Below are 13,950 nucleotides of genomic sequence, written 5' to 3'. Positions count from 1 at the left end.
CTGGTTTATCCAGAACAAATAGGATTTCTTAAGGTCTCTTCCTCAGCAGACAGCACGAAAAGACTGATAACCTGCCTGCCTGATGCACAGAAATCTGTCATTCCTCGGGTGCATTTTCAGGTACTTAGCAATGTCAACTGGCCCTATCTATTTCACATGTTATAGGCCAGGAGGAATTCATTTTGAGGACAAGATTATTATGCAATGGACTTGGTTATTTTAGCACAGGGTGGGCTCCTTTTGCATTATAGAACAGAAGATGACAGGGTTGTCCTTTCTACCCTCCAGTGTCTGTTCTGACAGCACAACCTCTCACACAGCTAAAATCAGAGGCCCTGAATAGCAAGGCCTGAGAGTTCCTGGGATCAGTCAAAAACACCGAGTAACCTTGTCAGCGAGAATGGGGAATGACAGACCACTGTTCCCAACCCTGCTAACTTCTAACGTTCCAAAACCATGAGTTGGGCCACAAAACATCACAAGACTAGTTAAAAATCAGGGCTTCTGGGCCTGCAAAGAGCCCTTGGCTCACATTTTCTCCTCTTCTCAGTAATTGGGAGGGCCAGAAGCCATTTTTTTCCTATCAAAGCCAAGACACTCATGTAAGCACATGACTCCAGGAGCTGAGGTGCTAAGTGAACATCAGCTAAGTGAAGTGAGCTGTAGCTCACGAAAGCTTATGCTCAAATAAATTTGTTAGTCTCCAAGGTGCCGCAAGTACTCCTTTTCTTTTTGCAAATACAGACTAACACGGCTGCTACTCTGAAACTTATCAACTTTAATGACACCCATGACAAAGTCACGGGAGCTGGCACCACATGCCTAGGAGATGGCTCCTCAGCTCTCCTCCACAGGACCCTTCCCCTCTCTCAGAATATGTCTCCACTCCAAACCCCCCCCCCCGCAAAAAGCCAGTGTCCCCCCTCCAAAAAAAACCACCTCTGTGACTAGGTTTCCCTTCAGCTCCCTTCCCCAAAAGCTAGGGTGACCAGATGTCCCAATTTTACAGGGACAGTCCCAATATTTGGGGCTTTGTGTTATACAAGCACCTATTACCCCCCACCCCCTTTCCTGATTTTTCACACTTGCTGTTTGGTCACCCTACCAAAAGCCCCCCTCAATCCTTGGTCCTCCCAGCTCCCCTCTCTCATACCTGAACCTTCTTTGGGAGAAAGAAGTTACTGGGCAGGGCAGAACTCACCACACTCTTTCCTCTGGAATCAGCCCAGCCCGGCCCCCTGCCTTCCCAGAGTGGCCCCCTCCCTCTATACTCAGGGTCAGTGGAGGTGCTGGCAGGGCTGAGAGCAGCCAGGAGAGACATAGCAGCCCCTAGTAACACTGCAGCTTCCTCCAACCCACCCAACAGGTTGCTGATCATAGGGGAAGGCGCACGAGAGAGAGCACTGAGGGCTGTCTCTCTCCTGCTCCCTCCCTCCAGGTGGGGTCTAAATGTTGGTGAGGAGAAATCTATTAATAATCCTCCCCAGCTGAAAGTTGGTTGGGTGGGGAAATGCCCCTCCCCCCATGAAATGATGACTATGACCAAAACCTTTTGTGCTATGCTATCACCTAGCTATGCCATGGAAGAGTACTAGCTCTTTCCAACCTTGCATAATGACAGGTTTCAGAGTAACAGCCGTGTTAGTCTGTATCCACAAAAAGGACTTGTGGCACCTTAGAGACTAACAAATTTATTTGAGCATAAGCTTTCGTGAGCTACAGCTCACTTTATTGGATGAAGTGAGCTGTAGCTCACGAAAGCTTATGCTCAAATAAATTTGTTAATCTCTAAGGTGCCACAGGTCCTCCTTTTCTTTCCAACCTGCTATCCTTTTATCCTTGTTCTTCCATATTTTATATTGCATTGCAGGAAATCTGCCATGCAGTTAAAAAAAAGTATTGTCCAGTCCTTGAATGCAGTGTAAGCAGGGTTAATTCTCTACTAATTGTCTCCTCAAAGTTTTTTTTGTTTATAAACAATTTGAATATGAACTAATGAAACAGGAAGAAACCATTTTGCCAGCCTGACAAGACTGCATCAGGAGAAGAAGATCAGTGCTGGAGCCAGAGACACACAGAATGCCAGATTTCCACCCACTAAACCTAATCAGAAATATACAGAATGTACCTACACGAACTGTGGGAATCTCTTGCTGTCCCCTGTGTTTCTGGCTGAAATGCTCATGTTACTGGGGCACTTGGTATGTTGGAGTTATCGCTAGAATGGCTGCTCGGCAGATATCACTGGAGATTTTGAAACATTTTAAAATACTGCTTTGCATTAATTACTGTTATTGTTACAGACAAGGATCAGAGCCCCATTGCGCTAGGCACTGTTCGGACAAGTAAGAAGATAGTCAGTGTCCCAAAGAAATCACAGTCTAGGTGTCAGAACAGAATTTCCTTTTTTAATTTTCACATTCTGATTAAGTGAATTTTCCTGTGCTGATCTAAGACTTATGCAAAGATATGAAAAGCTGCTTCAATTTCCCCTACAGGGAGTGAATTAATATGGTTAAACCTAACACCGATTTCTTGTTAAGCCAGATGATACCAGAGTGTGCATGTTTAAAATTAATAACACATTTACATATCTATGAGATGAAAAATAAATCAGGCTGGCCTCAAAGAAGTTACAAGTGCCAATGAAACTGGGACGTCTTAACCAAAACAACCAGACATACTGCCTTTATTTTGAGCTATACACTGAAGCAGTATCCTTCAGACACTGCCATTGAGGCACTCTCTGAGGAAAAAGAGACAGAGCCTTTTCTCCAAGACTGCATCTAACAAATGCTTGTGTAGAGGCCCCTAGAAATAAGGGAAAGAACCAGCTTGGTTAAGGGAAGCCAAGCCTGCAGGTAGATAGGAGAGAGCAGATCCCAGGAGCTGTGGTGGAAGTTGCACTGAGGGAGGCCTGAGTGAGTGGAACACTCTAGTGGCATACCTGATTTGAGCCTCCTGGACAATGATTTCTTTCCCACAGCTCATCTGGGCACTCTCAGATGGCTAGCCTGGGAAGTGGAGCCCAGGAACAAGCCTCCAAAAAAGGAGGCTGGAGATGGCCTGTAAGGAGTGTGAGCTGGAAATGATCCCCTGAGGGGGCATGAGAAGCAGCTGTGATTTGGCTGTGCTTCAGGAAAAATGGTTTTATGATGAGGGTTCTGTAGATTATTTTGTGTACACAAATAAATTCGTGTGCCAAAGATGGGACTCTGAAAGGACATAGAGACTGCCTTCCTTTTTATGGGTGAGTGAAGGGGAAACTGAGGCAGGTGCACTGGTTGTGCTGAAGACTGCTGCAGGGGGGTGCCCGAGACAGGGGCTGCCCTGTCACCTAAAATAATGGGACTCTTTGGGAAGCCTTTCTGACTTGCTGGAGGTTCATTCAGCATGGTTTCAACAACCCTTTCTATGGGTTGTTGAAACTCTCTCCTGAGGACTTCATCAGTGTGGCCCAGGTACTTTTTCGTTTGCACCAGTGGGTTTGATATTGGGCAGTTAGAGCGCATATGTTAGAGCATTCTATAATTTGTACCCTCATAATCTGGTCTGTGGCACCAGGTAGACAAGCCCTGAGTCTGGGAAACTGAAACAGGGCCTACAGGGAGTCCTCAACCTTAAATTGCCCTATGTTGGTGGGATGTGAGGGCTACTGGCAGAACCAAAGACTGTGAATGACTCTCTAGGACCAGCCACCCACAGGGGAATGGAAAATTCTAGAGTAAGAAAAGCAGGAAGAGGAGTCCAGCTGCTCCCTAGCAAGGAGGATCAGACCACTGCCAGAACCAGAAGATTCAGTGGGAGGAGTAGAAGTAGGAACAATTTGGCCTTCCTGAAGGGCACATTAAAACCGAAAGACTCTTAGGAGTGGTGAGGAAGCTGAGGATGCAAGTTGCATGCAGATGTGTGATGGGGTGTATAAATCCCACACCAATTAACCCTGGGTTAATAGGAGCCTGAGCCCAATTATGCCACTGTGTAGCATCTGGTGGGTCTAAGGCATAATTGCATAGGCGCTGACTCCATGGGGGCTCAAGCATCCACAGGAAAAAAAATATATATTCATAGAATATTCAGGACCTCAGAGGTCATCTAATCCAATGACCAATTCCCGCCCCAGATCCCTAAATGGCCCCCCTCAAGGATTGAACTCACAACTCTGCATTCCCAGTGCTCAAACCACTGAGCTATCCTTCAGAACCCAGAAGATAGATCTTGAGTGTGGAGTCTGATGAGTTCTATGCTGCTAACAACTTCTGCCCTTGGGGCAGGAAGTTTGTTTATAAACAGAGGCAGGGTGATTAAGATAATAGGCTGTCATTATAGTAAATTAAGAATCATTAGATGATCCTGAAAGCATTCCCAGGCTTTCCAGTTAAAGAAAGGAAACAAAGGGTAGGAATAAATGGTCCATTTTCAGAATGGAGAGAAGTAAAGTGATGTCCCCTAGGGGCTTGTACTGGTCACGGACCAGTGCTGTTCAACATATTCATAAATAATCTGCAAAAGGAATAAACAGTGAGGTGGCAAAGTTTGCAGATGATACAAAATTACTCAAGATAGTTTAGCCCAAAACAGACTGCAAAGAATTACAAAGGGGTCTCACAAAACGGGGTGACTTAGCAACAAAATGGCAGACGAAATTCAATGTTAAATGCAAAGTAATGCACGTGGCAAAATATAATCCTAACTATACATACAAAATGATGATGCCTAAATTAGCTGTTACCTAGCAAGAAAGAGCTCCTGAAGTCATTTTCAGTACTCTGGAAGCACTCTGTTTCCAGAATACTGCAAATTTATAAATCCTTCTCACTGTGCCCATATTATCCTGAACTCATTCTCCAGCTTCAGGAGACTTAAAAATTATCTCCAGTCATCAATGGGACAGATGCAACTGAATAATGTAGCTGTCCTTAACGTGCATCAAAACAATACCAGGGAACCTAGACGTAAATAAGGTTGCTGACAGTTTCATCCAGAAAGCTAGTGAGTCATAATATCTTTAAACTGGGATGTTAATGAAGACAGCTTTTAGGTGATTGCAATGATTTTAATATGCTGTAATTCACGACAATGTAATTATATAGTTCATAACAACTGAATCACTAAAATAGTAAAGATACCAATGATAGACGCATATTCAATAACTAGAATATGAAAGAAGTGTATAAATATGCTGATAATAGCCTCCCCCAAAAGCTGGCAGAGTGCCTGCCCCAAACACACACACCTCTTCTTCAGAAGCACCCATGGGCAAAACCAAAAGTCAGCACCTATGCATAATTGGTTATTAAACCCAACTTGGGAGGAGTGGGGCCTTCATAAAGGAAGGAGCATAGAGCAGGGGAAACTGAGGCCAGAGAAGAGATCCATGGGAGAGGTAACTAGGAGCTTTCTCTCTTGAGCTAAAGGCTGAGAAAAGCCAGGGAGGCCGGAAGCTTGGATTCAGAACAGGTTGGGAGGCTGTCTGGGAGGCTCTGCTATGAAAGAAGAGCAAGAAAGAACTCTGCTGCTATTAAGCTGAGTCCCAACAAGAAGCCCTGATGAAGGAGGGTGGGGGACCTGGAAAGGAAGCCCAGGAAGCTGAGAATGTCATGGAAGGCTGCTAGAGGCAGGGAAAACCCTGAGTATTGGCACTAAAAGGTGAAGGCTACAAGAAATGGTGATTCGCTCTCCTGTCTTCCTGGAAGAGGGCTCAATACAGAGCTGAGACTAAAAGAGTACCAAGCTGGCAGGAGATGAGGGGTTCTCACTGTGGGAAGCCCACGACAAGGATTGGTGAAGTACTGGGAGTTGAATGGGAGTAGGAGCACTAGAACTGATAGTTCCTGGTGTGGTCTACATTTGAAGATACCAGGTAGAACATGTGGATCTTAAGAACCACCATGAAGAGGGGCTGAAGGGACTGGAACTTTGGATATAGTGTAATGGGGACTTGGGAGTGGAGTACCCTGAAGGGGTTTGGAACTAACTCGTGATCTGGCTGGAGGGCAGAGTCACTGGAAGAGGCAAACAACTGCCAGGCTGGAGCGATCCTCAGCGGGGAATGATGAGGCGGAAAGAGCTGCTATGTCATGCCCTGCCACTCCGGTGGTGAGTCAACACTTCTACAAGCATTTTTTTCCCATAATTCTGTCATTCTGTTGTGCTTACCAAGTATAAAGTGTGTGTGTTTAGAAATTCCTTTAAAAACCTATGCCCCTTGCTTTAACTGTCATGGGGTCCCAGAAGGGCGTAAATGAAGAAACCAGAGCTCACCCAGCCACATGGATGCTGGAGGGAATGGGTCTAAGCAACTGATGGAGTGGGGTCAAGAGGGTTGTGGCACTGGTTCTAGGGTTGAGGTGACTGGACTGTGGGACCCACAATCCAAAAAGAGATGTCAGAGTGTCTGCAGCTGGGGTCTGTGTCTGAGAGACCCATAGCTAAGAACAGTGATCAGTCACTACCCAGAGCCAGGTTGGTGAGCAGCCTGTGGGATTCAGTGGTTGGGCCCCCTCACAACAGACTGCTGGCAGTTCAGAGAGTGGGACTGGAACAGGCTGTGGCCAGAGAATCCTGCTCCCTCGCTGGTCATGTGTGCGTTTTTATGGATTTGTGATGGAGGCAAAAGAGGTTCAATGTGGACTTTATTTAATAAGGGAAATGAGTTAACTGCCATGAAGCCACATATTAACTCCTCTACAGTTAGCCTAGTTCAAGTAAGAGCAGCCAGACTGTAAAAATAAAACTCAAGGCTACAAAGAGTAGTTGAGTTAGAGTCATTCATCAGCTGCTAACACAAGCTTTAGCCTGTTCCCCAGATGGGCCAGCCCACTCGAGTTAAATCACCCCCACCCTTAAGTGAAGGGTTTTTGTGTGTGGATGGGACTCAAGTTGGGAGCAACAGAAATTGCAGGGAAGACAAACTTTCAGTTTTCAGGGGAGTTGTTCATGTTTGAGAATTTTTTTCCTTTTATTTTGTTCAACATATTGGAGCCTGATCCCCAGCTGGAATAAATCAGTGGAATTACACCAGCTGTGAATCTATCCCATTATCCCTTGTAGAGCAGCATCTTTACATTATGGATCTTACATCTATATGGGAACTTGGTTAATGTAGCCATTTGCTTTACTAAGTTTATATGGAATGTACAGTATGTCCTGTTTGGAGCTTATCATAACTCAAAAATGTTTCTCTCTCAGAAAAGGATTATTATAGTAGCACCAAAATGAGGGACTTCTGCTGCACTCGGCACTGTACAGACACATAGTAAGACAGTCTTTACCCCAAATAATTGATTATCTAAATAGACAAGACAAAAGGTGAAGGGAGGGGGTGGGGGGGAGGAATCATGAATGTCTGAAGTCTCACAGCAGGTCAAAGCCAAGAATCAAATTTTACCTGGTCTTCCAAGTCCTAGTCCAGTGATCCATGCACTAGGCAACACTGCATCTCTACTTGGTTCACACTGCCTCTAAAGCACTGGAACTGCAGCACCACCATACAAAATGAACTTCAAGGACCTTCAAAGGCGCCAACTGTGTAGCTATTTCAAACCTACCTGGCCAGACACAGAAGCTCTCACTGTGAAACATCTAGATGTCAGCAAATCCTAACAAGTACGGTGAGTGGGTGGTTTTTTGTTTTATAAGTTTTCAGAGCAAACACACTCCACTGATGCCTAGCACTTCAGCTTTACATGAAAGATGTTTGAGGATCCTGTCTGAAGAGAAGCCAGCAAAGGCAATACACCTCCACCACCTACATTGTCACCAGGACACATACATCAAAAGGAGAAATCTACATGAAAGATTGTGGAGAAAAGCTTCAAACAAACAGAGAGAGTGGGTGGAGGGAATAAAGGGCCAAATTCACACCTGGTATATTTCCATGGACTTCCTTGGATTTACACCAAGGATAGATTGGGCTCCTTACATTTAGCGCATGTTCAAGGCTGGTAGCCTGTAGTCTTCTTTTTTTCTTTTTCTTTTTATTAAACCTGGTAAATAAATTGACCATGCTACAAGAGACCAGGGAGCACAGCGGGATAGTTACTGGCAGGAGCAACTCCCTCATGAAACTGTCAGAAGTGAAGCTGCATAAACATCTCCTCTATTTTCTGTGGCAGTATGGAGCATCTGTCTGCCTGTGAAGCAAAAGATACAGTTTTCAAGAGTCCTACTGGCATGGATGCAACTATGCTATTCTGGCTAGCTGTTTTTTCACCTGCACTTAAAGAAACGATACTTATCCCATCATATCTGGGGCTGAAGTCATACTTGTCAAAACCTCAAGGTTGGTGTTAACAGATCATTAAAATAGGATGCCTTTTCCCTACCAAAGAAAAAGACACAGTGAGAGCCATGACTCTAAAATAGTGCAGGGGGAAATATCTGGGGAGTAGGCCAGGGCTTTAACTGTACATTCTGTTGGAGGTATGAGTGACCTGTCCAAGTTTCAGAGCCATATTGGATCCATCACCAGTCCTGGATTCCCAGGAGCCAGTGGTTGCACGTAACATCTTTCGTTTATGGCTGGAGTAAAGGCTGCAACCATGAACCTTGTTACAGTTATTCTTGAGTTTGTAACCTCCATGCTAGATTGATAGAATGCATGCTATTTGAGCCATGTCCCATGCAGAACCATGCACTCATAGGAGCGGGAAGACATGCATGTTTGAGAGTCCTTAGAAACTATATGAAACAGATTCACATTAGTAGGAGAGTGCATCATAATGGAAATGGTAGTGGGGAATAAACCTAATTGCTTACAAAAGTAATCTGTATAACACCTATTTTTAAGGAAGGTCAGATGTTGAGATAATACAACTTAAGTGTCCCTTCCAGAAGACCGGTTTAGGAATGAAAGCATGTTTCTCAACAAGCATCAATGTAAACTATGCGGCTGGAAGGAGACACTATATATAGGATCAAGTGGAAAAGAAAAAACACATTGCAGTACCCACCAGTCCAGGACTGTCAGCCTCTGCGCTTCAGACATAACTGGCTATTTAGACTAACACTTTTTCTTTATGCTTCATTCTCAGTAATGCTCTTAACTGCATTACCAGATTAACTAATGCAACCGTTATTTCTGAAAATTAATGTTGTTAAACTGTCCTTTCTATGCGCCCAACACTGCTCCCACTGAAGTCACTGGATGTTTTGCCTTAGCTTCTGTGTGAGCAGGACTGGGCCCGCAGGCCCCAATTCTGCAAAATAATTAAACACATGCCTAACTTTAACATGTTCATAGTCCCATTGCAGCCAATAAGACAACTCACTTTGGCTTGGGCTTAATTGCTTTGCTGAACCAGGATCTTGTTGGTAGTAGTGGGAAGGTATATTAAGAAAATATAAAACTGTTATGAGTAGATAAAATACTTTTTTCCTTTGTCATTTTAAGTATTCTGTACTTACCTTTCTGTTGTATCATTCCATCACAGCAAACAATATTCCTTAAAACCAGAATTCTTGTTTTAGGACTGTCCTGCAGTAAGGAGCTATTGCTACAAAAGTCACATTTATTATCAGGGTGGACATAAACTTAGGGATGTCTACACATTAAAATACTTTTTCAGACTGAAAAAAGCACACTGAGTGAGTGTCTACTCTCAGATATCAATTACTTCCATTAACATAGATACAGATTTTTATTTAAAATGAGAACTTCTAATTGATTTCAACGGAGAATTCTAATTTAAAATCTGTAGTACGTTATGGATCTCGAATAGACACGATTCAAGGGGGAAAAGATTCTACTGTCTTTAAATATAGGTGAAGTGCAATGTGGAAGCATCCTAGGCTTTTATAGGACTGGAAGGAACCTTGAGAGGTCAGCTAGACCAGTCCCCTGCACTTTTATATCCAGCTGAGACACAAGTCACTTTTTTACTTCTTTCCACCAATAAAATGTGGTATCTCTGCAGCTAATGAAGCCAACTGATATGGTTTTACCCTGCCAAGTTTGACCTGTACAATGCTGCCCCCTTGGAAGAGCTGTCCAGAAAATTTGTTAACATGCCCATTGCTTGTGACTACATATGCTGCAGCTTGGCATAGCTGTTCAGAGTATTCACACCACCAGCAGAAGAGCATGTATCTAAAACAGCAGGAATAACTCTGTTCTCTGCACTTCAGACAATAAACTTCTCTTCCAAAACATCAGATCAGAGCTGGGCTTGGTGATATAAGCGGCAAAGAGCTGTCGCTGCAAACAATTAAAACAAACAAGTTCCCCATGACTTGGCGCCTTTCCCACAGGTTGCTGCTGTCATTATTTTGTAAATTGGAGAGTTACCTAAATGCAGTGGAAATGTTTAAATTTAGAAGCTTTCCACAGTGCTCTGGCATACAATCAGCCTCGCTCTTCTGTTCTGGAAAGAGGCCTCTGCAGAACAGATCTGAATTCATTAGCTCAATTTACATCATAATCTAATTAGACAATGTGATCTAGTGCATAGGACACTGACCTGGGACTCAGGAGATATGGGCTCAGCCACTGACCCCTTGTTTGACATTAGGTGAGTCACTTCACCTTTCTGTGCCTCATATCCCTGTAAAAGAAGGCTGATTATATTTAGTTTCTTTTGTAAAGTGCTTTGAGATCCTCAGATGAAAAGTGCTATATAAAAGCTAAGTAGCATTAACAAATCCATTCTGAAATGGATAAAAGGGAGAATCTAATTTGAGAGTCACGTTGCAAATGACATTTTTTTTAAACACAGAATATTTGTCAAGCAATTGCTGTTGCACTACTATAGTCTGTTAAATGTAAGTTGCCGTTTTCCGTTTAAAGATTTTTGTGTGATGTAAGGATGCAAAGAACATTTATCTTCAATAAACTAAACAGACAAATTATTTTCAGAGAGGCCTAGTCTACACATATACTTTGAACTGGTCTAACTATGTCAGTTAGGGGTGTGATTTAATAGTTATACCAGTGGAATCTCTCATTTAGAAGCAGTTATACTTGTATAAACATGCCTTATACTGACATAGGAATAAAGCGATACCAGTATAAAGCACTTTTATATCTATATAACTGTGCCCATACTAAGGGGGTTGTACTGTTTCAGCTATACTGGTATCGTTAAAGCGGTCCAACTTTCTAGAGTAGACAAGGGCGACTCAATGTCCTCCACTGCTTAGGAGCAGCTCTGTTCCCTCCCTTGGAGTGAGGCCCCCATTTGTTTCAGGATTTGTCCTATAAAGCAATAGCTTCGCAGCATGACACTATGCTTCCAACCCCCTCAGCTATTTAAAACAGAGACTTTGTTTGACATTCTGTAGGCTGGTCTTGCAATATGTTTGAGTCATCCAGTAAAATTGGGACAGGCAGCTGTGCCAGCCATTCCCCATTCACTTACTTGAAACCTTGCTCTTATAAAAACACATTTCATGACTGTAATGTGTTCTCTATATAGACTGGCCAGCTCACTGTGTGTCTGCTTGTTGACAGACTGATTTACTGAACTATATAACAGTTTAACAATTGACAATATCCCTCTTTACATAACTTGCCTATATATATTCTGCATGATGGTTTACTCACACACAAACTCTCCTCTGGTCCTAATGGCTTTTAACTACAGCAGCACCAGGAGATGCAGTGTCTTTCTAGCAGCTGTAGCTTTCACCACACTTTTTATGTAGCTTCCTAAATAAACACAGAGTTATAAACAGAAATGCCCCTCCACTTTCTTGGACCTACCTTTCCTTTGCATTAAGAAAAGCCTTTTTACTGTAATAAATGCAACCAAATTTTGAAATGAATCTACTGCTCCCAGGCATTGGAATGTTTCCTTGCTCTTTGGAGAAGGTTTGAGCACCCTCTGCTGCCATGCAGTGGCATAGTAGGTAGCCTAAAGCCAGATGCCTGAGCCATATACATGGAGTTTCAGTGACCGGTTTCCAGGTCAGTCAGTAAAAACCCAGCCCTAATTACCCATAATGTTACATACCCTCTGCACTTCTATTCAGTTTATTTAAAATTATAATCTTTGAAAAGTAATCTTAAATTTTTAAAAATACCTAGGTAAGCTTATTGTGTTATGTATTATATGTAGCAAGGTAGGGCCCAAAAATCCAGTCAGGATTGTGCTGGGCACAGAAAATAGAAAGTCAAAGATACTAAGATGGCTGCATGAATGCTCTCAGGAACATAGCTAGCTCTCATGGCTTTATCACAAATCTCATGATATGTGGTGGTTTTCTTAAAGCCCTCGCTCCTGGAGTCAAGTAATCACATTGAGACTCTCAATTTTTTTTAACTTAAGCTTCTAGCCTTCATGGTTGCAGAGAGAGGCTTGAAAATGTGCACCTCAAAATCCAGAAAACAAATAAAACGAACCCCAGATGTATTTTCTTAATCCCATGTTGTTGTTGTTTTTTTTTTAAATGTTTGGCATTGGCAATACTGAAATCTACTCTCATGAGTTTTTGCAAGGTTTCCTGGGACCAGAGGACCACTGGCAAAAATACTGGTGGAAGGCTTAAGAGTACTGTGTGCACTGCTGGTGCATAGTTCCGGCTTTCAATCCAAGAAGCTTTGGTGAATGCTGTTTTTGCAGTAGTTGCTCAGTTCTCCTGTGTGCAGTTATCACACCCAGGATTAGTATATGTTGGCTCACAAACTGTACTCCATGAACTCTGGGCTGCTCATATGATGTTGGCTCCTCCTCGTTTCCACCTGCTCATTTGCATTAAAAGATAGGTGAAATATGTCAGTCTCCGAATACTATTTTTCCCTGTAAGCGATTGCTGTAGTGCAAGGGGAAGGTGGCCTATCTGATCATAAACAGTTGGAGAGGTGGTCCCCGAGGTAATGTCTCTATAATAATAAAAGCCCTGATGGAAAGTGTGGGAATCTCTGATGTATTATGTAAAGCCCTTCATAATCTAAGTACTAAATATGAAAGTGATTGCCGCTACTCCTAGCTAACACTTAGTCAGGTGGGGCTAGTCTGCTCTTGGTCCCTATGTATAATGAGGAGAGTTCTTTTTTTTTTTGGCCATGCCCCGCAAAGGACGGGCACTGCTGTCCCTCACAGGGTCTCTTTGTCTTATTTCTATTGTTCTAGTTTTTTACTGCTTTTTGGAGGCTTCCACACCTTGATTTTCCCCACTGTCTACCTTTTGGTCTCTCCCAGTCCTCCCACTAATTGGGAACTGATCTCTGGAAGCAGGGAAGGGTTTTGCTTGATGGCTGTTGTATATATCCTTGTTGCTGTGAACTGGCTTTAGCTGGACCTTTTTATTTAGAACCTTTTTTTGCATTTTCTTACTGAACCATGTTTAGATGCCTCGGTATAGGTATATACTGATTGATTTGTAATCTAATCAATTTATTGTACCTGCTTTATTTTAAGCATGAGACTGTCATCTCAGGCATCATAGGCAAGAGAGAGTTAAAGGAATATACTTAAAGGCTATCATCAGAATCAGTAGAAAAGCAATAACTCCATGGTAAGAGATGAATGAGGAGATTCTTAAGGGAACTTCCTAATGGGGAATAAGTTACTGTGATGAAGGGCCATGGGAGTCTTGCAAAGGTTCATCTAACCTCAAAGGAAGAGCTGTACAATTCCTTCTGTCCATCATATATTTTGTTTTTAGAAGTAACAATATACTGCCTTGAACATACCCAGTTTATTTATTGATTTTTTTGTTTCTAGCCAATAAAGTTGGCTCTGGAAATATTTCAATTCTTCCTCATCACTTCTAGTTTCACCCTATTTCCAAATTCTCATTCACAGGTGGAATGCACAAATCTCGAGTTCTCTGAATCTGAGGCTGCACTCAGGAAGTCCCTGAACCAGTTCAAGAGAGCTCCTCAGTGAGGAAGTTTTAAATAGGACATTTGGGGATGTTTGACCTACTGGAGATTGTGAGCCTATAGATCACTTATAGCAACATGTTAAATGATTTCTCTCAAGTTACATATGAATTAAATGCTTCTGT

At 42.9% G+C, this 13,950-nt stretch overlaps 1 long non-coding RNA gene across 1 annotated transcript; it reads left to right on the top strand.

Moving 5' to 3' along the window:
* Positions 1 to 5,374: 5,374 nt before the first annotated feature.
* On the top strand, positions 5,375 to 13,950 carry LOC122455688. Its single transcript, XR_006274086.1, has 2 exons — positions 5,375 to 6,099; positions 13,746 to 13,950. It is a non-coding gene; the product is annotated as an uncharacterized LOC122455688 (long non-coding RNA).

This window comes from Dermochelys coriacea, chromosome 9, assembly GCF_009764565.3.
Source record: "Dermochelys coriacea isolate rDerCor1 chromosome 9, rDerCor1.pri.v4, whole genome shotgun sequence".
Lineage (NCBI taxonomy): Eukaryota > Metazoa > Chordata > Testudines > Dermochelyidae > Dermochelys > Dermochelys coriacea.
This window is presented reverse-complemented; position numbering and strand designations above follow the sequence as displayed.